General features: G+C 37.4%; 1 protein-coding gene and 1 pseudogene across 1 annotated transcript in view; both read right to left on the bottom strand.

The window, feature by feature from the left end:
* The window catches only part of LOC150101700 (putative lipid scramblase CLPTM1), a 283907-nt gene that overhangs the window by 131794 nt on the left and 128071 nt on the right, over nt 1-24042 (bottom strand). The window lies entirely within an intron of this gene.
* LOC150101701 (ras-related protein Rab-33B pseudogene) lies at nt 771-23351 on the bottom strand (annotated as a pseudogene).

The following is a 24042-nucleotide window of genomic DNA, read 5'->3' as shown; positions in this document are numbered from 1 at the left end:
CCCCAGAGTAAAGAGGGAAATTCTGTTTATGTCCCACATCATCTCCATGAAGGGCGAGTGATACCCTTCAAAAGGCATGACAAACATACTACTTGGACCCAAATCATCTTCCATTTTGAGGATATTCCAGTAAAAAGCTGACCACCAGATAGTACAAAGGCACAAACCCCTCACTAATGAGTCAGGAGGTTCTCCACTCAGCTGGTATGATCTCTGCCATATAATCAGCCAGGCTGTGTCTAGAATGAAAGGAGGGAAACTAAATAGTGGTATATCAAGGAGATTGCTCCCTATATATGTCCAATAGTATCTCCTCTCATTTCACAATCAAAAATGAAGCATACAAACATAGCCAAAAACAACAAACATATCAAAATCCCTTAAAAAAAACGTGCGTGTGTGTGCACGCACGCATGCACATCTGTCCCTGTTCAATTCAAAATTCCTGCCCACTTTCTAAGCCATGATTTAATATAAAGTGCACCAAACCAAGTGAAGACAAAAATTCAGCATGATGCAAGTGGTTTGCAACAAGAAACTCCAGTTTCATACTCAGCCTATGCTGAAACACATGATTATTACAAAACAACCATCAATATCTGACTTTGTAAGAGCTAACAGCAAAAATCTTAATAAAATGGAAATCATAAATTTTGGTCCAATGACTCTGCAAAGGCCATGTGAGTAGAAGTTGCATCCAACAGCCTTGCAAAATTTACCAGATGCAACTTCTGCTCACCTGCATTTCCACCTCTCCCTCTCTTTCATTCTCATCTAGATAACACAACTGGATGAAATAAAACACCTAATGATAAAGCTGACTTCCCGAAATCATTTTCCTCTTCCAACTCCTGAATAGATGACCAAGGCAAATTGTCTCTTACAATACCAGACTCGGCACAATATGCCTTCTGTAGCTGTTTGGCAAAAAAGACAAAAGAAGAATAATAAATAACTTAGAAACTAAAAAAGTCTCCTAGTCTCAACAGTATCTCTCCAACTGTATGCAGAACTAATCAAGTCCTATATCATCTCTACAATCTTTTATACTCAGCTGGAACTTATCACAATGTTGAAGTCAGCATGTATCTAACTTATTATTCCTGAAAAGGAAGATAAGTCTAGCATCTAACTATTGGCCAGTTTCCCACACCTCAATCCTTTCCAAAATAATGGAGAAAAGCATCAACAGTCAACTTCCTCGCTACCTAGAGGCCCATCAGTTAATTAACAAGTATGGATTCCATCCCACTAGATTGGTGGCTGATCTCTTTGTATCAACCACCACTGAACGCACAAGGCAGAGAAAGGTTAGAAATGTGCTGTTGCACTTGACCATACAATACACTCCATTCCTCCTCATATGACAAATCTCATAGTGCTCAAATATTAGAATCTTCAAGATATACCATGTCCAGTGACTTGAACTCTGACTGCCTAGCTATATCCAATGGGGCCAGGACAACCTTGTAGACTTCAATGCCACCAAAACTCAGTCCTGTCAAATCTCTGACAAGAAAGAGCTCACATCCCCTCCAACTTACCTTCAGTAATACTGAGATATCCAAACACGATCACCACCAAAAAATTTGGTGTACTTTTTCTGCATAAGACACCATTTCACACCTGCTAACTCTATACGAATCTTAAATCTGCCCAACCATGGAACACCGCTCCCATATATGGGATAATGCACCAAAATCCTCTTAAGATCTCAATTCTATCTAGAAGAGGGAAAACTGGCTAATTAATGATTTCTCTCTCACATATCCATTTCAATCCCTCTCACAGACGTTCACAGTTTCTGTCTCGTGCCTCTTCTACAGATTCTTTCATGGACAGTGCCCTGTTGAATTGGCCACTATTATTCCTCCACTCTCCTCCAAAATAATTAGAACAAGAGCCACTGATAACCAACACTTTTTTACAGTCCATCTTGAAACTCACTTAACCAAATTCACTGCCTCCTCTTTCATTCCATCTACTTCTGTTCTTTGTAATGGTTTCTCCTACGCTGCCTTTGCTAAAGATTATAATCTTCAGCTTTTCAAGCAAAATATGAACAGATTCCTCCTTTCTTCTATTCCAGTTGCACATACATGTCCCTAATGCGCTATAGGTCTTGTGGCCTTTCATGTGGATCAGATAAAAACTTACTAGTCTTACCATTACTACTGTTTAGCTGCTTTTACATACTATTAAGTCATCCCAAAAGTAATGTCATTTTTTTTATACTTACTTGTCAAACATGTCTCAGCTTATCTAAACATGAATTTTTAAGACACCAGTAACTACCGGTAAGCTATGGTGGCCTCATTCTAAGGAATTCCACCTTGCAAGAACATCATACATAAGTTATTGTTTAAATAACTTTTTATTACTATGAAGATAACTGAAAAACACATTAGGCACATCATAGTTTATGAGTTCAAAAAAAGTTCTAATACTGTCAAAAATGTGCAAAAAGTGTATGGTGATAATGTTTTGAAGTGAAAAAGTGCCAGCAATGGTTCCAAAAATTTTGACAGGGGGGACTTCAGCCTGAAAGACTCCCTCGCTCTGGGTGCCTTGTCTCTCTCGATAATGATATGCTGGTAACCACTATTGAAAGAATTGCTAATATGAGTGCTGAAGATTTAGAAAAGATCTTAATTCAGCATCATCGATCATCCATCTGTATTAGCAAGAACTTGGAATAGTGTTGTCTAAGTCTGGCAAGTGGGTTCCTCATGAACTGACGAACAACAATTGAAGAGAGCGTGCAAACATCTACACTGCTCTTCATTCTCAAGAGGTTCAATCTCCATTTTTTTTTATTATTTTTTTTTTAGAAATTTATTTTGCACTTGGTTAAACTAATAAATTTAGTTTAATCCTTTATCCAAGTGTAAGCACAAACAAAGTTTGCACCTGAAAATATCTTCAGGATTGAGGTAAGGTGGTGCAACACCAGGCAACTCTAAGCAAAGGTGGACCAAGCTCTCATCACTCCGTGTCTCTGTTGTGTAGTCACTAGTAATGAAAAGTGGATACTTTACAAGAATGTTAAGTACCAAAGGCAGTGGATTCATTCAGGGGAACAGGCTAAATCTCAGCCAAAACAAGACCTGCACCTTCAGAAGGTTTTGTTAATTGTTTGGTGGGATATGTCTGGTACTATACACTTTGAACTCTTGCCACAAAACTAAACAATTACAACTGAAGTGTACTCTGGTCAATCGAAAGAGTGTTGTTTTTCACCACGATAATGCATGCCTTCATAGTGTAAAAATCACCTGTACCAAGATTGAGGAAACCGGCTGGGAAAAGCTTCCACATCCACTGTATTCTCCTGATCTTGCACCTTCAGATTATCACTTATTACGAAGTTTGCAACATTTCATTAATTAAAAATAATAAGACACATTAGAGGCACTGAAATTGAGACTTCTTTGCCTCCAAACCTCCTGAATTCTATAGAAATGACATTATAACAAATCGTAAATCCACCCAGCTATTGAATACTGCTCTCACATATGAGATGGGGGCCACCCTAAAAGCTACCTGAAAATGCTTGACTCAATATAGAGAAGAGCAATTAGACTTATTAATGACTCATCTCTTACCAGCTCACCTCCCTCACTTTTGTACATACATTTGGCTTCTGCAATATGTATATTCTACAAATATTTCCATGGGAAATGTTCATCTGAAATAACATAAATAATTCTCCCACTTAGTACTAAGCTCATTGGAACACCTGTAGCTGCTGCTGCTGCTGCTCAACATCCCTTACAGTGCACCTGGAAACAAACAGAACAAGTTTCTTTTCCTCTTCCTTCATCCCTGCAACTGCTGTATTGTGGAACAGTCTTTTCCCTGTTGTGTTTCCCAAGGAATATAATATACAGCCTTTCAAATCAAATTTAAACAAGTTCCTCCTTTTCCAACCCACATACTTAATAATGTGTTACAGGCTGATCAACCAACCTCTTGTGTATGGGCTTGACATAAAAAAAAGAAGCTTTCACAATTAGAAGAGCGTTATTGATTTAAATGGAGAATATAAACTTGATTAAATTAGCAAGTGATTTATCTTTTATCTTTTATATACTTTCAAAACTTAATGCTAAAAACGACATACTTCACTTTGTTACCTTTTTTTTCTGTATTCTCTCAGAGCACATGCTAATTTACTTAACTCTCAATATACTTTCTTCTTTTCCATGATTGCTTCTTTATCTTCCTGAGTCCACCATGGAATTCTGAATTTTCTATTATTGCAAACAACTGCACATGCTTCCCTAGTACAATGTTTCTTCAGAGCTGATGAGTCTTGAAGGTCTGATGGTTGTCTTCAAACTCTCATTTTTTCTTGAACAATATTTGTATATTCAAGTCTACAGTTTGCCTCTGAAAGAAGATTGACTTAGGAAAGTTTTTAAAAGGACTCAAACGTACTTTTCTTTTCAATATCATATGTAGTTTTATTCTGCTCAAAACTAAATACAGTTCCAATTTCAAATCCCTTGTATTTTATCCTGAACCAGCATGAAGATATGCTTATCAACAAGACTTTTCTTAATCCTTGTGTCTTCCCTTCATTTGAATGTATATCATCTTCAGGTTGGAAACATGGTATTAGTAATGACAGTTCATGTCTTGAAGAGAAATGGGAGGTACTTAATTATTATTAAGCTTGTTCTTTTCTCCAACTTTTTCAAAAAAACGTTTCTATACGTGACATTTATTTACTATTCTACTGTTAAGATCTCTAACATGAACTAACTTTTGCTATCATCTACTTTCTCTCATGACTTGAAAAATTCTATGACTTCTTAGCAGAACCATCTGTGAAACAAGCACAAACAAATCTTATTTTTTGTACCATCCAACTTTGATGTTTGTCCACCAATTCCCTGTTTTGATTTAACAACATCACTACTTGATGCATGCCATTCAAGATGATCTTTGTGTTTAATGTTCAATATTATAGCTCCCCCCCCCCATGATTTCCCTGAAGATTATTGCCTACACATAACACCTTGCATTTATTTGGAAGAATCTCGCCTGATTTAAGCTTCATACTTTTTTTAGTAACATGGCGTGGAAGCATTAATTAAAGTGTAGTCAAATTCATTCCTTTTTGAAAGTTTTCACTTGGTTACAAAGTAAATCATAGCACACATTGTTATTCTGGTTTTAATCATTTCCCAAGCACAAGAAATAAATTGCACATGAAGTAGTGTCATGACTAGGCTACTTTATAGGAGGTTGTTGGTCACATCAATTACTTTAATATCGCATAATGCACAGCATGCTTTGTTTTGGACACATACATATTGTTAAACAAAATCAGAAGGTTCACTACACAGAACAGATTTGACCTTTACTGAGATCTCATCAGCTGTAAATAGACTCAGGAAGATACTGAGGTTAAACCAATGCAGAAGTCATATTTTCCATATACAATTTCTAAAAGAGTGTGTCACCATCTAGATCACAGATGGTTTTAGCAAGTTTTTTTTTTTTTTTTTTAACTTAAGCTACAAAGTAAGTAATAACAGACAAGAAATTATATCATCATCAAATTCCTGCCATGTACCATCAACGGGTGTACAGGATATGATAGTACTACATGAAAAATTTACTAACTTCCTATCTACAATTTTCCTCCAAATCAGTTTGTTACTTGTCAAGACTCCAACATTATCAGATCTTATATTTCTATCATCTAAGGCACTTTGTACAGTATCAATCCACCTATATCTTGGTCTTCCTCTGGGTCGTTTTCCTGCCAACCTGGCAGAGAGCACTTGTTTTGCTAATCTTTCCTCGCCAATTCTATTTAAGTGACCATACCACCTGATATTAGCTCTGCTAACGCATTCCTGGTTGCTGACAATGTCAAGTTCTTTCCTAATATCCTCATTTTTAAAATGATATTGCCATTAATGCCATCTGTTCACACCTCTAATCTTTCTCAGGACTCTCATATCTGCAGTCTCTAGTCTTTGGTCAAGTGTTTTACTTCTGACCCAGCTCTCAGATCCATAAGTTAAAATTGGTTTGAACACTGTCTTGTATACAGCTAATTTATTGTTCCGACTAATTTCTCTCTTATTCCATATGAATTGATTCAATTGACTTCCTACCATACCATCTTTGTTGATTTTATTGTCTATTTCCATATTTAATTTATCATCTTCACTAAAAATTGGGCCTAAGTAGCTGAAATGTTTTACGTGTTCCACAGGTTCTCCGTTCACAATGCAGTTGACATTTTCAACGATTCTGCCTATTTTCATTGTCTTTGTCTTTTTATTGCTGATCTTCATACCATATCTATCACAACAGTTATTCAATTTAGTCGAGGAATCTTGCAGACTTGTAGCGGATTTATTTAGAAGTATAACATCGTCCGCATAAAGCAAAGAGCTGACATTCACATCTCCAATTTTTATATCATGTTTAATACCACTTTCTTTCATAATGTGATCCATATAGATAATGAATAACAGAGGAGATAACGTATATTCTTATCTCACACCAGATTTAACATTAAACCATCTTCCTGTACTTCCTACAATTCTAACTGCTGACTTACAATTCAAATAAAGACTAAGTATTGCTTGATATAATGCCCCATTGACACCATATAAATGTGGCATATTGAATAGCTTCTCTCTTGGCACCTTGTCATATGCCTTTTCCAATTCGACAAAACTTAAATACAGATCTCTGTTATATTCCCATGATTTCTAAACTATTTGTCATAAAGTGAAGATCTAATCCTGACAGCCTCTATTTGATCTGAATCCAGCTTGTTCTTCACCAAGCTTTTATAGAAATTATATTCTTGTTTTAATCATTACTCATGTGCAGGCCAACAAAAGTCTGCATGCATAGGAAGCTACTGACTTCATATCAATTGGCTCCATATCATATAATAATAAAAATAAAAAAATAATAATAATAAAGCATACTTTTTTCTTTTAGATATGTATACTGTTATGCATTATCAATCCACCTATATCTTGGTCTTCCATTTTAGAAAGGAGTCATTACTCATACTTTTACATTTCCAGTATCATCCTGGATCTAGCTTCTAGTGATGAGACCTCAATTAAGGTGGAAACTGGTTTGGATTTTGATTTTGTATGGCACAAAGACATCAAGGATCATATAGCACCAGGACACAGATCACAGCAGTACAAATTGGTTAGTAGAACAACCACAAACATCCATGCCCTTGGTGGGATTTGAACCTGCAGCTTCTTGGCTGGAGAATGGATATGCTAACCACTCGGCCAGCACTGGTCTGGACAGTCAATCCTTCTCATAATGCAAGAAGTGTATGGCAATAATGTTTTGAATGTGTGAAAGTGCCGGGAATTGTTCCAAAAATTTCAGCAAGGAGACTTTAGCTCGAAAGACGTCCCTCGCTCTGGGCATCCTGTGGCTCAGATTTACCATAGTTGTTAAATTTAACATAATTTTACCATAGTTATTAAATATAACAAGTATGGTAAATCTGGCCTTTCTGATCATGCCCTGAATGCTCTACATATAACTGACTGAAAAGGCACCTGTCATTTACATCATACCAAAAGTGGTATGAGTATAAATTTAAGGAGGCTTGTGAAATTCTTATCAGCCATCCTAATCTTAACAATAATGGTGGTCTAAAACTCCTAAGAATATGGATGGCACATATTCAATCCACTTAACCTTTTTGTCTAAGTTAATTTTAATTAGGACTGTAAGCAATCTAAGATATTAACTCTAATATAACAACACTCTTGTTAAATTATGGATTAGGCCACCAAAACTTTTGTTGTATTAAAACCATCTGTATGAATTTGTTCGCTGATGATGCTATAAATATGTAGCTCTGTAGCTTTTTTCACCCAAGGTCAGACCAGTAGAATAATAGTTGATTAAATCATTGTCACTTTGGCTTACTGTTTGAAATGTAATACAGCTTGCCTTTGTGCATGCAGTGCAGATGACTTAATATGAAGGTCAAAATGTCAGGAAATTAAAGTAATTATTCCTAACATGGTTGTGGTCTCCATAATTTTACTAAAATGAAGGTTAATTACAGATATTCAAAGCATCACTGAGAATAATTGGAAAAATTCAAGCACAACTGATTATATATAAATGGATGTTTAACAATGGCTATCTTTGATATGAAAGCACATACTAGTTTAAATTGAAACACTGGAGTCATGGAACTGAAAATATTTAAATGCACTGCATTTATTATATACAACTATAAACAAGGAGACAGCATGTATGTCTTACAATCTCTCCCCCCCCCCCAATACCAACAGTTTTTCTTTGACTTACTCTGGAATATTTTCCTGCACATCTTTTAGAGCTGCACAAATTTGTTATTCACTCAGAGGTATGTTTTCCTGTGAAAAAACAAAATAAAACCACTGTAAGCAGTCTACCATTTATGATTCATGCCATCACTTTTCTATTTCTGCTAAAACCTAGAATAACATATGCAGCATCTGTCCAACATCCATTTAGTTTCAAATCGCTAACCCACTGAACCTGCTTCTTTTACTCATCTTTTATTCCACCTTCCTCTGTTCTCTGAAAGCCTTTCCCATGAAGTATTCCCAAAGATTCCCAATGCCACACAAGGCATCAATATGCAGATTCTGCAACTTATGTGTGGGAGTGATATAAGAACTACTTGCTATTTGTAATATTTTGAAGAAAGCTATTTTCTATTCCATGTATCCTGAACATTTCTGTGTGCCCAATATGTTGACACTTTGCAATCTGAAAACACACACATTGTTCAAATTCAGTAAATTATAGTAAGTATACTATAAAAAAAACAGAGAGTACCAACTCATTCTAACTCTGATGATTCCATGTCTACTTTGATTTATCATATATTTCCTTACATTCACCAGACATTATCAGTACTCTACAGATCATTCTTCCCAAACATATGGAGTAAGTTCACAATATTTATTCCTCTGAAGCTCTGCTCCAACAGGAACTTTTAACTATTAACTACAGCTGTTCAAAAAGTACATAAACAGATTCATCTTAATACCCTCTCCCACACACACACACAACCCTATTGTTTATGTGAAAATACCTCCAACTGGATATCAAAATTCTCAAGACACTCACTTTCAAACCTATCTACAAACAAAATTCAACTGAACCAGTGAAGCAATATAGAGCCTCTCATGGTCACCTATCAACCCTGCCTTCTTGGGCAATAGGCCTGTTTTAATCAAAGGAGCACTCATAAAAATGAGTATGCTCACTGTAAAGCGATATACTTCTGAGTTGGAGAAAATATCAACTAGACCCAAGTGGCAGATCACCATGTTATGGTGAAACCTCACCACATTACTGGAAGCCTAAAGCAGCTAATGCCATGTTTAGTTTCCAGAATATGGGTATTGACTTCTCATTTCTTCATTCCTTCTGTGCAGTGTGGATACTATTGTACAAAGATGTGCCAAACTGAAGAGATTTAGAAACCTTGTACTCCAGGGTACAGGAGTAAAGAGTTCTGCAAGCTAGCCACTAAATAGTAAATGGGACTGAACTTGATGATAACATACTAGTAAACTGATATGCTACCATCTGCTTTCTCCTACACACCTACATTGTGCCTGAAGGAATACCATGTAGTGATATATGTGGGAGTGGCCACTGAAACATCATAAGAAAAATCAAATAATCAGTATGGTTATAAATAAACAAAAAGCATTTATAATCACTCTGTCAATATAGTGGTGGTGATGAATATAATTTAAGTCAGCATAAATGTTAACTTAAATGATATACCACTTACAGTCCTCTCCTGTTTTTGACCAAATAGCTAAAATAGTAAAGGTATCTTTACTCAAATTACACTCTATACAAGTTCTATGTCATAACAGCTGCACTTATTTGCTATGCAGATAACAAATTTTCCATAACGCAGGTGGTCGCATTCTGAAAGCCCTCTATTTTGTGTTTACCTTTTCTAGCTTAAAGGTTTTCTTCCTCCATTGATCTGCTATCTCTACTGCTCCCCTCTGAAAATCACTGACTTGTTATTCTTGAAGAGAATGATTTCTTAAAATCCTCAAACTACGAAGTCATCCTTAATGCAGTGCATTGAATTAAAAAGAAAATTTCAAATATTTTGCAGTAAGATAAAAAAAAAAAAAGTTTAAATCTTTGTATATAAAATAATAAAAATGATAATAAAATTTCCTTAGCCCAGTGTCATGATGTACTATAGGTTTACAACCTTTCAAGAGTAGGGGAAAAAAAAAAGAGACATTTTTAACCTCATTATTTTAGCTTAGCTGTATTCCACACTCAGATTTCATTTAATATGTTGCAGCTATAGGAATGATTCGCTCAAGTTCAGAAAAATTAAAAATGACAAGAAATTATAATCTTGTTTAATACTTAATACAAGTGTAAGCAAACAATTTGCATATAAAGTAATTTCAACACTAGGCTATCATGTTGGAGGCTTAATGGATTTTTTACAACACTCAAAAAGAATTAAAATAGAGAGAATTCAGGGGTAAGAATGGTGGAGAGCTCTGAATGTAAGGAGCCAATAGCGGCGTTCGTCACTGAGAGCGTAGCACGAGTAGAGGCGATTTGCTCGTGTAGCAATGCCAGGCTGGCCCGGTTATATATACGAAGTACTTTTTTGGAATAGAAATTTATCTTCATTTTAACGCAGTTCGGTATCACTCTTCGGTATCTCTCCACTGTTCGTAACCCTGAACTTTGGTCGATTCTCTCCGGTATTTCGGAAACTTCCGCACAGAGAGAATTTCAAAAAATAAAAAATAAACACGTCAAGAAATATAACAACCTGGTTAAAGACAAACCACAACCACAAATTCAACCACTCCATACAGTAATAAACCTCTCTTCCAAAAGGCTCAACGACGATGCCGTCAGCGCCCTTTGCCTCGGCCGTAATTTTGCCATTGCTCCGAAAGAAGTGCCGGTGCTTGACGTAATGGTTAATATCGAACGGGGGATCGGTTGCTTACCGTCGGAGATAGCCAACAACATCAGACTTGACGTAGCTAACATCCTCGCTCATTCATCGCCGCCAAAAAGTAATTTATCTTATGCCCAACGCACTGCTCTCCTGAAACTACGGAAAGAAAAAAGTATCGTCATCACTAGAGCAGATAAGGGTAATGCCACAGTCGTTCTTAACACCAGTGAATACAATCGTAAAATGAACATTATACTCCGCGATCGCGCTACTTACATCCCGCTAGAACATGACCCCACAAAAACACAAGTTAAGAAATTAAAAATCTTACTTAAAAAAGTATCTTCCTGGCCCCCTGACGTCACGAAAAAACTTAAACCTTTCCGCTCCCCCCCCCCCCCCCCCCCGAATTTACGGTTTACCAAAAATCCACAAACCCAATTCCCCACTCAGACCTATAGTAGATGCCACCAATGCACCTTGCTATAGACTGTCTAAACAGCTGGCCAACTCTCTGACCCCCCTCACCGGAAGGTCCACTTCCTTTATAAAAAACTCTACCCACTTTAAAGCCCTCACAGAAAATTTAACCTTGAATAAGACAGACATATTGGTAAGCTTTGATATCTCCTCTTTGTTTACCAATATTCCCTTAACTGACACCTTATCTCTCTTAGAAAACGTTTCCTCCCCCCGACATCTTAGATCTCTTTTCCTTTGCCATTAACTCTGGGTATTTCTCTTGGAAGAACAAAATCTACAAGCAGATAGAGGGAACCGCCATGGGTTCCCCCCCCCCCCGCCAATTTCTATATGGAAGATTTCGAAAAACGAGCCATAGACTCAGCCCCACTCAAACCTCCTATCTGGCTAAGATATGTAGATGATGTGTTCTCTGTTTGGCCTCATGGCCCAGACACATTAGACTTCTTCCTCAGTCATCTCAATAGCCTACATCCAAGAATCCAGTTTACTGTGGAAAAGGAAAAGAACAATTGCTTACCCTTCGTAGACACCTTAGTCACATGCCTGCCTAATGATACACTTGCCTTCACTGTATACAGAAAACCCACACACACAGGCAGATACATTCACAAACTCTCCCACCACCACCCCTCTCAACAATTTGGCATTATTAAAACTCTTACCAAGAGAGCCCGCAATCTTTGTTCCAGTGGAACCGCCCTCACTACTGAGCGTAACCATACACAACACTTTCCTCTCCAATGGCTACAGTGATCACAGTATCAAAAAAATAATCAACTCCTCCCCCAATCCCCATCCTTCTCGTCTACAAGAATTTAAAAATGCCATCACCATACCCTACATCCGTGGCACATCCGAAAAAATAGCCAAGATACTAAAAAAGTACAACCTACACACAGCATATAAGCCCCACCGCAAACTTGCTACCTTTATCCGTTCTACGAAAGATCAGCTCCCTCCTCTCTCTCTGCCTGGAGTTTACAAAGTACCCTGTTCCTGTAAGCTGGCGTACTTCGGACAGACAGGCAGATCAGCATCCATCTGCTTAGAGGAACACAAGTCTTACATTTGCAAACAGAACTATGGCCATTCAGGCTTGGCTGACCATGTTTTGGATACCACCCACAGGGTATCTTGGAAGAAAACCACCACGCTCCACCACAGCAAATTCAAGAAAGAGAGACTTTTCTTGGAAGCGGCAGCAGCTCTCAAAAACCAACCAAATCTGAATAAATACGGTTGTATTAAGCTTCCGAAGATTTGGGAAACACTCATCACCAGAGATCCCACCTTACATTCCAGGCCACCTACTACTGCCCTTAGAGGGCACTCCAACTAGATAGGACTTTAGTGTCACCCACATGGTTGGGCTCAGTATTGTTTATTATTTGTGTGTATGTTACATTAACTGTTTTTGTTAATCCCCAAAGATGTCCTAGTGACTAGGACGAAATATAGGAAGTATTAAATTCTATTTTAATTCTTTTTGAGTGTTGTAAAAAATCCATTAAGTCTCCAACATGATGTCCTCACAGCACTTAAGCCTCTACACACCAACACTAGGCTACTTGTGTATAGAGGCCTAATGACTTCACATGAATTACCTTGGTATTCCATAATTCAAAAGGACACATCCTTTCAAAGTGTGTACAATGATATGTATTATGGAAAGGACTGCTATTCAGACCAGTTCTGACCTTTATTGAGGTCTCATCAGTAGGAGCCAGACCCAGAGAAAGAGATATTCTTTCTCTGGTACCTTAAGGCACCTTATTATTCCAAAGGCAGTCTTCTGAAATCTGGGTCTGACACCCATGGATGAAATCTCAATAAAGATAAAAAAACCAGTCTAGGTAGTGAGCCTTCCTGTAATGCATAGCATTATACACATCCTGAAAGGATGTGTGCAATGCATTATAAGATAAGGCAATTAATGTGAAGTCATTAGCTTCTGTATACAAGTAGAGTAGCCTAGTCATGAAATTACTTCACATACACTTTTTTATTGCTTACACTTGGATTATAATTTCTTGGTATCTTTAATTTAATTTATAACCAATTGAAAAAAACTGTCAACAAGGTCAGAAATGGTAATCTCAGCTCTATGGTTAGTAATGATGAGAATTGGGTAGGAATTAACAGTGCTAGCTTACTATTAAATTTTTCAGTCAGTCAACAGGATATGCAAGCATTATATAAAACAGGAGAAAACAATCAGTGCCTGTAGATTTTGATTTTAGGGAGTCAAGTAAAAAATGGCTTAGAATGGTAAGCACAGCCTGCATGTGAACTAATGACATTATCAGCACTGTGGTTATTTTACTGCATCTCTCTCTCTCTGCTGATCATCCTTAGTATTGCAAGTATTGTATCTTCTGATTCATTTTAGCCATCTTGTCCCTCAAATTTGTCCTCCAGTATAGTTTTTTCAAGAAGAAAATCAACCGAAAATGAACTCTGAGAAGCCCAAATGGACAAACTTACAATGAAATAGACTTCATCCTCTCCAACAGAAGATATATAATAAATAATACTGAAGTGCTTAACAGATTCAATACAGGTAGTGACTGCAGACTAGTAAGGGCAAAAGTATGGATCAACAAAAAGTAGGAACGGAATAAGCTCATAAGAAAAAAGTCCAATTTAGTGAATCTACAAAACCTCTACCACAATAAAAGCTGTTATAGAGAATCACTCAAAAATGAACTAAAAGAGTTAAACACAGCTACTACCATCGATGATGATAATGAAATCTTAACAAAATCTATCTTGAATTGGGCACTAGAAATAGGAGGTATAAAAAGGCACCAAAGAGGGCGGAAACTAAGACAGGAAACCTTAGATCTGATGAAGAAAAGAGATATGAAAAGAGATTTGAATGACACCAATAAAATAAAATATGCAAAATTTGTAAAACTATAAGTAAAAGGATGAAAGATGAAATCAGATCGTATAATACTAGGAAAATTAAAGAAACAATAGAAAACAATAGTAATATGAAGGCCTAAGAAAAACATTATCATTTGGAACAAAGGAAATAGCTGCTGTAAGATGGGAAAAAATGGTGAGCTTATAAAAAAATAGAGATGCAATAATCAAAAGAACTTAGGAATTTTATACTGAATGCTATGAAGACAAAGACTGAGACATCCAAGAATTATCTATGGATAACTCGAGTGAGGAAGAATACGATGTCCCTGAGATCTTACAAGATGAAGTGGAAATGCCACTGTGGGAAATGAAAAATGGAAAGGTCCCAGGAGAAGATGGAATTATGGTAGACTTCTTAAAATCTGGAGGAAGCCCTGTCATCAAACAGCTGACTAAACTCTTTAATAAATTCCTAAAACAGAGAAAAATTCCAAAAAATTGGAACAATTCACTTCTAATATTAATTTTTAAAAAAGGGCAATAAGAAAGAAATTAAAAACTACAGACCTATAAGCCTACTCCCCACCATATATAAAGTCTTCACAAAAAGTATAAATAATAGAATAAAATCTAAACTAGAGGGAATGCAATCCAGTGAACAAGCTGGATTTAGGAAGAATTACAATACTTTGGACAATATTCACACATTAAGACAGCTCTATTTACATTGATAACCTTATGATTCTGTTCATCATATGGAATCATGTGTCTCTGCAATCGGGGAGGCATCATTGGCTTGGAATTTTTTTAACTTATGAGCCAGTGTCATGAAGATTGCTTCAACATGGTCTGCTTCATTGTCATCTTTAGCAGATGTCTCAAACAGAGGCATATTATGAAGATCAGCAAACTTCTGACCCATATTGGTGCTAACTGCAACCCGTTCTTTACAATCACACTTATTGCCTACTAAAATACAAGGAATATCTGATGTAAGCTGATGTTGATTACATTCTTCAACCCAATGAGAAAGACTTTCAAATGATGACATTTTGGTTACATCATAAACAAAAACAACAGCATGAACATTACGATAGTAATGTTGCACCATGCTTTTCCGAAATCTTTCTTGTCCTGCCGTATCCCATAGCTGCAGTTTTATCTGTTCTCCATCAACTTCTACAGTTCTATCTCTAAAATCTACTCCAATTGCAGCTTCAGTCTTATTAGGAAATTTGCCACCACAAAAACGAAATGTCAAGCAAGTCTTTCCCACATTGGAATCACCAATTACAATGATCTTAAAAATACGTTTCTGCTTTTCAACACTTACAGAACTAACTTTTTGAGGTTTTTCTTTTACTCTTTCTGCCAATTTATTGTCTGTTTTGATTTATTGGTTTTTTCAGAAGTTATGAAATAATTCCAATCCCTGCTAAATATGGACTGTATTCCTTGGTAGTCAAACCCTTGAACATGTAAAACCACTTTAATTGAACCTAGAAACAATGATATGTAATAATTTAAAACAGAACACAACACAACCATATAGTAGCCATGTCCGAAACAGTGTTTTGGACGTGGCTGCTTAATGGTTGTGTTGTGTTTTAACTCATAAGTTAAAAATTCCAAGCCAATGATGTGTCCCCGATTGTAGACATGTGATACCATACGATGAACAGAATCATAAGGTTATCAATGTAAATATCATACCGCGATATGCAAAAGCATATCGCGGTATGACAGAGAGGAGTTTAGGAGGAGGGCCATAATTGCAAATGACATTATGCGTAGGTTATGCAGACGGTGTGGTGTGGAATTCGTGGACGTGTGGAATGAGTTTGAAGGGTGAAAGGACTTATACAAGATGGATGGCCTGCATTTGAATGGACTTGGTGTGCAGAGACTGGAAAGAGTGTTGCTGAATGAAGTGAAAATGGATGTGCAAAACCAGGGAAACTAGAACTACCAAGGAGGGGGGGTGGGAATGGATATGCAGACATCAGTGAGACAGATGAATGTAAGTATGTATATAATGTACCCGAGCCAGCACTAAGGACAAAAAATGGGAATGGGTCATTTAGAATAACGTATCAATATAGGGGTGGGACTAAGGGATCACTACATTTCATGTATACTAATGCCAGGAGTATTAGGAACAAGAAGGAAGAATTTTTGGCCTTGATTGGCTCTTTCTGGCCACAGGTTATTGGCATTAGTGAAACATGGCTGACGGAAGAAGATATAGTTAGTGGGATAGAATGTGTAGGTTATAGTGTGTTTAGGAGGGACAGAGAGAATAAAATGGGGGGAGGGGTATTATTGATGATAGCTGATGAACTGCAGCCAAGGAAAATTGAAGTTGTATCGCAGGATAGTGAAAGGAGCTCATTTGAGGCTATTTGGTGTGAGATTGAGACTGGCAGAATAAAATATACAGTTGGGTGCTGCTACAGACCAGGTGATGGAATAGATGGTGGAGATAGTATGCATAGGGAAATTGATGAAATGAGTGGAAGGAGGGTAATTATTATGGGGGATTTCAACTATGGTAACATTGATTGGAAGGAGGAGAGGACACATGTGAGGAAGGAAAAGGATTTTATTCAATTATTAAGGGATAACTATCTGAGACAGCATGTAATTGAAAATACTAGGGGTGTGAGAGTGCTTGACCTGGTAATAGCATCTGAGAATTTGACTGTAATGAATATGACCATGTTGCCACCTATTGGTGAGAGTGATCATAAGATCTTGACCTGGGAGGTGGCTAAAGGTGTGGAATTTTCGATTAAGACAGGGTATATGTGGAATTACCGTGCTGGCAAGTATGACAAGCTTAGGAGATTGCTTGGATCAGTGCCATGGCATGTACAACTGCAAGGGCTGGACGTCGATAGAGCATGGGAAGTGGTCAAGGAGCATTTACAGGAGGTAATGGCTGATTGTATACCTAGGGTCCGAATAGTAAAACAAGTAGGGGTTAAATGGATGAATAACACGATTAAGCTTGAGCTGCAAAAAAGAAACAACTGTGGAGGGAATTTAAAGAAATGGGTGACCTGCAGGCACACGAACGGTATAAAGTGGAGGCCAGAAAGGTAACGAGTGTGGTAAAAAAAGCAAAAGCGGATTATGAAAGGAAACTAGCTTTGCAAGCAAAAGAGAATCCAAAACAGTTCTTTCAATATGTTGCAAGCAAGAAAAAAACTGTACACGGTAAAATGATTTTAAGGAATGACGATGGTAAGGAGGTCACTGAATCAGTCAATATAGTGGAGTTACTGAGCGCGCACTTTGCAAAAGCATATCATCCAGGTGGTGTCATTGAAAAAATGAAGGAACCATTAGTTTATACGGGAATAGTGATGAATGAAGTGGAGGTGACTAGTCTATTACAGAACCTTAATGTGAACACATCTGTGGGATTGGATGGTATACCGGCACGGGTCTTGCATGAAGCGGCTTTAATCTGAGTCTCATGTCTGGCTTAGTCCCGAAGGTGTGGAAAGAGGGGAAAATAGTTTCACTGCTTAAAGGAGGATCCAAGACTACGGTTGCAAATTACCGACCGATCAGCATATCAGGAGTCGTTGTCAAGGTCTTAGAGAAAGTAGTCAAGGGAAAAATACAGGAATGGATTGATGAAAACGAGATACTGTACAGGGGACAGCATGGCTTTGTGAAGGGTAGATCATGCTTCAGTAACTTGCTCAAGTTTTATAACAAGGTGACGGCTGAACTGGATAAGGGAAATGGGTTTACAGTGATACTGCTGGACCTGGCAAAGGCGTTTGACAGGATACCACATGGAATACTAATCCGTAAACTACAACATATGGGAATGGATATAGGGTTGGTGAGGTGGATAGGTGGGTGGTTGATGGAGAGATATCAAAGAGTAGTTTTTTCAGGAGTGGAATCCAAAAGACGGCCTGTGAGTAGTAGGGTGCCACAGGGTTCTGTTCTTAAACCACTGCTGTTTAATCTGTTCATTAACGATATAGGGAAGGATCTAAGTGGAACAATTCATTTGTTCGCTGATGATGCAAAGTTGGGTAGGGCAATAGTGAATGCAGAAGATGTCAAAGTCTTGCAGGATGACTTAGATAGATTGGAGTTCTGGGCTAAGGAGAATGGATGTCAATTTAATGTGACAAAATGTAAGGTTATGCATTTTGGGGTGAAAAGATTAGCAGCAGTATACCACATTGGTGGAACTGTACTCCAAGAGATTGATGAGGCCAGGGACTTGGGAGTGTTGGTGGATAGGGAGATGAAGTTTAGGGGGCACACTGCAAAAGTAGCCAAATCAGCTCATCAACTCACTTGGTTGTTGAAAAATACCTTGACGAGCAGAAACAAGCAAGTTATTGTACCTCTGTACCGAGCCTTGATAAGACCTCATCTCGACTACTGTGCCCAGATTTGGTCACCTCGGTTCCTTCTTGATGGGGAGGAGGTGGAGAGGATCCACAGGCGAGTGACTAAGATGATAACAGGTCTATGGAATGAACCATATGAGAACAGGTGGAAGATTTGTGGGTTGCAGAAACTAGTTGATAGGCGGAGGAGGGGAGATATGATTGAGACATTCAAATTGCTAAAGGGATTCTATAGGATTAATTCAGAGGATATTTTTGAGATCAGGACTGGTGGTGGGAGAACTAGGGGACACCTATGGAAGCTGGGCAAGAGTGTGGTTAGCAGGGGTGTTAGAGCTGGGTTCTTTACTTTTAGAGTGGTAAATGAGTGGAATAAGCTGCCAGAGTCTGTTGTGGGTGCTATGACGGTGAACGAGTTCAAGACAAGGTATGATAGATACCGTGAGAATGTAATCCCATAGTTGTGTGGACATGATGTTTGGGGCCTCCCTCGATGAGTCTAAGGACTCCTGGAGTCACCCGAAATAATAATAATAAAAAAAAAAATAGATAAATAAATGACATAGCAGTAGAGGATTAAGACAGCTCATTGAAAAATCAATTGAATACAGTAAACCCTTATGTCTGGCCTATATAGACTACAAAAAAGCATTTGATTCAGTAAAAACATCTGCAACACTAAAAGCACTTGAAACCTAGGGAACTGAGAAACCATATATTGAAAACACTAAAACATATTTACAATAATGCAACTTTTGTAATTAAATTATATAAAAACAGTGAAAAGTTTCCAATACAAAAAGGCATCTGGCAAGGCAACACCATATCCCCCAAATTATTTACGCTGCACTAGAGAAAGTCTTCAGAAGCCTTGATTGGGAAACAAAAGGAATAAACATAAATGGAGAAAGGCTGCATCATCTGGAAAAAAAAAAAGGCTAAATCAGTTAGATTAAGCCTCCAGAGTAACTGGATTAAAAATAAATAGAGAAAAAACAAAAATAATGATGAATAAATACATAAACCATAGAACTGTCAAAGTTGAAAACCATGAAATAGAACAACTGCATATGTATATTTGGGCCAACTGATATCCTTTGAGGATTGCCAAAGAAAAGAGATTGAACAAAGAATTCACCTTGGATGGATGGCTTATAGGAAAGTGAGAGATATTCAGAAGTAACATCCTTATGAGTCTAAAAAGAAAAGCTTTTGAACAGTGCATACTTCCTGTCCTAACATATAGAGGAGAAACATGGACTTTAACAGAAGCTCTAAACAAAAAGCTGAGGACAACACAACATTGCATAGAGAGAAGTATGCTAAAAACAACATTAAAAGATGGGAAGACAAATACCTGGATAAGATCTCAAACAGGGGGTGCTTAAAGGTCAAAGCAGTGTAACTGAGAGGAGACCACCACATAGCCTTTAAAGGAATGCAGAGAACTGACCAGGGTTTCTAAACTAATGTCCAATCCTCACCTTCTCATGGTGCACCCTGTTGGGCATCTACCTGGATACTGAACGAATGAGGATGGGCTGGCAATTTGGGATATAGCCAACCAAATCGTATTCTTGTTAGCTTAAACCAACATACAAAATGATGGTACAACATGACAAAATTTCATTCCGGCTGGGGCGTCACCAGGGAATACGAACAGCAAAAAGTCAGCTACTAAACAAATCTGAAAACACATCCCAACTCAACATCACCAGAGTTAAAGATCGGTACTATCAACATAAGAAGCCTGAACGGCAAAGAAATGGAGCTAGCTTGAGGAATTAGATAAGCACCAAATTGACATAATAGGGGTGACTGAAACAAAAAAGACAAAAACTGGTGAAATCTTTCTGAGCATAAACACAAAATGTTATATTCAGGCAATGACAATCAAGGAAAAGAAGGAGTAGCCATAGTATTCAACACAAAATATGAGGCTAATCATCTTGAATGGCAGGCAGTCTCAAGTAGAGTGATGTAGGCAAATATCAGGGGGAATTGGACAACGAGGCTTATTTGTGACTACGGTCCCACAGAAGGTTGTGCAAGGATAGAAAAATCAGAACTCCATGGTGGACACAGGAAGTTAAAGAGGCAGTGAAGAAAAAGAAGAAAGCATATCAAAAGTTCCTGGCAAATAAGTCAGCTTGTGCTCTTAGAGAATACAGAGACAAATGTAAAAAAGCAAAACACTGTGTAAAACTAGCTAAACAAAAGTCATGGGAGGACTTTGGCAAGAACATAGAAAATAAATATCAAGAAGGTGGTAAGATATTCTGGAGGTTGTTGAAGATGCTTAGAAATGGAGGAAAGAGTGCTGTAAAAGGAATTAGAGATGATAAAGGTGACATAAAAACGGGAGGAAAAGATATCCTTGAAGTATGGAGTAATTACTTCGCAAAATTGCTAAACGAAACAAGCAGTCATAGCACAGTGGTAAAAAACACTCAACAGGCATGCAGTCAGAAATACATATCCATACTTGAAGTAGAAAAAGCCATCAAAGGCTTGAAATTTGGAAAGGCAGCAGGAGTAGACGATATTCGACCAGAAATGAAGTATGGTGGTATAAAAGTCTTACAGTGGCTGCACAGCATTGTTCAGAAGGCCTGGACAGAGGGACGAATTCCTGATGATTGGAGTAGAGCTCTAATAGTACCCATATAAAAAAAGGGAAGATTTATGCCAGTATACTTGAGAAATGGTTGAGAAGATTTGTGGATGAAAAGCTTGGTGAAGAACAAGCTGGATTCAGGCCAAATAGAGGCTGTCAGGATGAGATCTTCACTTTACGACAAATAGTTGAGAAAGCATGGGAATATAACAAAGATCTGTATTTAAGTTTTGTCAATCTGGAAAAGGCATATGACAAGGTACTAAGAGAGAAGCTATGCAATACGCTACAGTTATATGGTGTCAATGGGGCATTATATTAAGCAATACTCAGTCTTTATTTCAGTTGCAAGTCAGCAATTAGAATTGAAGGAAGTATATGAAGATGGCTTAATGTTAAATCTGGTGTGAGACAAGGATGTACATTATCCCCACTGTTATTCATTATCTATATGGATCACATTATGAAAGAAAGTGGTATTAAACATGATATCAGAATTGGATATGTGAATGTTAGCTCTTTGCTTTATGCAGACAATGTTATACTTCTAAATAAATCCGCTACAAACTTGCAAGATTCCCTGACCAAATTAAATAACTGTTGTAATAGATATGGTATGAAGGTCAGCAATAAAAAGACAGAGACAATGAAAAATAGGTAGAATCGTTGAAAATGTCAACTGTGCTGTGAACGGAGAACCTGTGGAACAAGTAAAACATTTCAGCTACTTAGGCACGATTTTTAGTGAAGACGGTAAATTAAATATGGAAATAAACAGAATTAAAAAACTGGTATGGCAGGAAGTCAGTTGATTAAATTCATATGAAATAAGAGAGAAATTAGTTGGAACACTAAATTAGCTGTATACAAGACAGTGTTCAAACCAGTTTTCATCTGATGGATCTGAGAGCTGTTTTATTTCTAAAAATAAAATACTTGACCAAAGACTAGAGACTGCAGATATGAGAGTCCTGAGAAAGCATGAACAGATGGCATCAGTGGCAATATCATATCAAAAATGAGGAAATTGGGAAAGAACTAGACATTGTCAGCATCCAGGAATGCGTTAGCAGAGCTAATCTCAGCTGGTATGGTCATTTAAACATAATGGGCGAGGAAAGATTAGGAAAACAAGTGTTCTCTGCCAGGTTAGTAGGAAAACAACTCAGAGGAAGACCAAGATATGGGTGGACTGATATGGTATAAAGTGCCTTAGACGATAGAAATATAAGATTTGATAATGTTGGAGTCTTGACAAGTAACAGACTAATTTGGAGGAAAATTGCAGACAGGAAGTTAGTAATGATGTAAATTTTTCATATAGTACTATCATATCCTGTACACTCCTTGAGGTGCATGTCAGGAATTTGATGATGATCTCAAACTGGTGTCATCGATGGGCTGGTGATATTGCCAGATGCAGTGATGGGAGATTAGTGAAAAACAACAGTGGAAACCAACGGATGTAGTAAGACACAGAGGAAGACCGAGAAGAAGGTGGAGGGATGAACTGGAACAAATTGCAGGAGGGAGATGGATGGGAGAGGCAGGAAACCGAGTGGTCTCTAAAACCATAGGGGAGATCTTTGTCCAGCAGTGGACAGAACCAAAAGGTTGAAAAAGAAGATAGTTGCTACAAACAGATTATGCAGCCTCCTATCTGCAAAGCCCATGAAGAGGAATTTATCTTATGCAGAACTTGCCAAACATAAAAAAAAGTAAGAATATCTTCGCTAAAGTAGATAAGGGGTAATGCCAGAGTAGTACTTGTACACTCTGAATATGATCAAAAAATGTTGATCTTATTTTTGATCACAGTTTGATCTATGTACTGCTTAAATGATATTGACCCTACCCAAACACACAAAAAAGCACCAAAAATATACAAACCGAACATGACACCCTTAAGACAGACATTGGACAGTATTGATTCTCTTGATAATGTCAATATCTCAAAGATATTGACATTACCATCAGTTTTGATATAGCCTCCCTCTTCATTATACATTAGTGAATAGACAACCTCAGAACTCGGAGTTTCTTTCACCACAATGTACCAACCTTATTCACTAAAATAACTATGGTTAATTTACTTGGCAGGGAAAATTCTACACACAGATTGAAGGGATACTGTTAGAATGCTTTTATTCAGATTAAACAGAACATCAACTTTTTTTTTTTTTTAGCTATCAACTATTTAGCAGCTCCATCAGGATGAATAGCTAGAAACCTCATGCAAAAATTTCCAGATAGACTCAAATATACAATTATGGTTTTAAACATGAATCATTTCAGAGATGAGAGCAAACTCATATATATAATGCACATAACACACTTTATAAGTATAGTTAATTGTTTTGCTCAACTCATGGATGATTGTTTGTGTAAGAAAGATCTGATGTATTGCAAAAATGGATAGTGGCTCCCAAATGTTGTGCAGACTTTCTGGGGTCTATAAAATCAAATCTACTGTTCTGACACAAGGTTTATATAGGTCAGACTAGGAAAAGAAGTTACAAAAATCAGGAAAAATCATCCTCTCATTTGTGAACATGATGCTCACAAATGAGAGGATGTCAGGATTGACTGCTCATGGTTTTATCATGAAATGAACTAGTCACCGACTTTTAGCCTTATCTTGAAAATATATTGTCTCATTCTTTTTGTCTAATGAGATTATACACTTGCATGACAGTCCA

Source organism: Typopeltis vanoorti, chromosome 11 (assembly GCF_054136105.1).
Source record: "Typopeltis vanoorti isolate ZY-2024b chromosome 11, IOZ_Tvanoo_1.0, whole genome shotgun sequence".
NCBI classification, from domain to species: Eukaryota; Metazoa; Arthropoda; class Arachnida; order Uropygi; family Thelyphonidae; genus Typopeltis; species Typopeltis vanoorti.
This window is presented reverse-complemented; position numbering and strand designations above follow the sequence as displayed.